The sequence below is a fragment of the Suncus etruscus genome, chromosome 11, assembly GCF_024139225.1.
Source record: "Suncus etruscus isolate mSunEtr1 chromosome 11, mSunEtr1.pri.cur, whole genome shotgun sequence".
NCBI classification, from domain to species: Eukaryota; Metazoa; Chordata; class Mammalia; order Eulipotyphla; family Soricidae; genus Suncus; species Suncus etruscus.
The window spans coordinates 37,526,480-37,528,306 of record NC_064858.1 but is presented as its reverse complement, the minus strand read 5'-3'; the positions used below and the strand labels follow the sequence as shown (position 1 = coordinate 37,528,306).

At 35.1% G+C, this 1,827-nt stretch overlaps 1 non-coding gene and 1 pseudogene across 1 annotated transcript; both read right to left on the bottom strand.

Annotated features, from left to right (window-relative positions):
* Nucleotides 1-716: 716 nt before the first annotated feature.
* LOC126023234 (uncharacterized) lies at nt 717-839 on the bottom strand (annotated as a pseudogene).
* Nucleotides 840-1,050: 211 nt separating this feature from the next.
* LOC126023325 (U2 spliceosomal RNA) lies at nt 1,051-1,240 on the bottom strand. Its single transcript, XR_007500489.1, has one exon. It is a non-coding gene; the product is annotated as a U2 spliceosomal RNA (small nuclear RNA).
* Nucleotides 1,241-1,827: the final 587 nt, after the last annotated feature.

The window sequence follows — 1,827 nt, the reverse complement described above, 5'->3', positions numbered from 1 at the left end:
GTATTATAAAGTAATATTATAAATGATAATTATACTTACAATTAAATATAATACCACATGATATCCATGAATAAGATACATCAATAGGAAAATTGAGATAAGTTAAAATATATTGTCTGGGGCTAGAAAGTTTGCATAGCATTAGGGCATTTGCCTTGTACGTAATCGATCCAGGATTGATAGCGGTTCGAATCCCAACATCCCATATGATCCCCCAGGCCTGCCAGGATGTGATTTCTGAGTACAGATCCAGGAGTAACCCCTGAATGCAGCCACGTGTGACCCAAAAGCTAATAAATTATATATATATATATATATATATATATATATATATTGTCTTATACAAAAAAATTTAGTAAATTGACTCTGAAATTTTGAGATGCAAAAGATAGAACTGATGAAACTGAAATGAGATATAGAAAGATTTTATAGTAAAGTCTTTCATAGAACAAATTTATTTAGTTCAAAAATATTTATAGGTCTGAGACTTAGCAAGCTGGTAATGAATCATCCTACTGAAATTCATATCACAAATTATATCTAAAAGGTTAAATGTTAAAGACAATGGTAAAATTGATAACCACAGAGACACCAGAGATAGTTAAAGACTTTATTAGAGCTCAGAGTTAAGAACTCAGAGCAAAAGAGGCACAGAAAGCCTGAGCAGTCCTTTTGCATACATTTTATATTTTTTATATTTTTATTTTTATTTATTTATTTTTGTCCCCCAACCCAGGCAAAGGGCCTGGGTTGAGGTGTATATGAGGTGCATTTACTGTACCTCCTCTTTCTATACAGTCAGTGTAAAGAACACAGCCTGTGGTAAGAATTGGGAGGTCTTATCTTTTCTTTCCTTTTTTTTTATTTTTTAATACACACACACACACACACACACACACACACACACACACACACACACACATATCCTTCACCAGTGCAACATTCCCATAACCAATATCCCAAGTTTCCTTCCTCCCCACCCCAAACTGGCCTATACTCAAGACTCTAGAGTCTAGAAAGCTTGCATACATTTTATACTTCCTTTTTTTTTTTCTATGCACCATTCCTGGAGGTACTGCACTAGTAAGTCGATACGAGGAATGGACGGAGCAAGCTCCTATTCCAGTTCCTAGAGCCAAAAATCCATTTAATATATTGTCGTCAGATAGACAACATATCAGATATTAAACTGGTAAGGACAGATACTACACTTCATTTTAGTCAAAGGCTGAGAAGCGATACATTTTATACTTTTCTTACACAAGGGCATGGGGGAAACAAATCAAATCCCAACCTCAATGAATCAAGACAGGGGATACAGGAGAGATAAACAAGGTTAGAATATTAGAGACATCCTGGTGAGCTTTTTAATTCTCCACTTTTGAGTTTTTCCTCATGCTCTTGAGGGCTACTCTTGTGGGGGAGCCTCTTTCTCATGATAGTTTTTTTCTTGGGGTGTTTCTAATAGCCCTCAGGGAAATATTTTGAAATTAAATATTTGTTGCTTTTTCTGTGGTGTGGAGGGGCTGTCTCACAATATGCAAGTTCTCTCCTTTCAGCTCTTTCTGAACATATCCAAAATAAGCAACACATGGCAGTTAGGATACCTTGACAAGTTGACATATATCATGTCCAATTTGTTAGCTCCAGATTTGTTATTTGCCCCCAGCCAGGTGTTCTGATTTTATTCTAAATATTGGAGGCTATATTGTCTCACACCATAAAACTAATCCATTACATGTTAAAGTAATATAATGTTAGCAATTTTGAATACAATCCAGAAATGGATAACTAGAAAGCAAATCAATAGGACAAATATTTCACTGA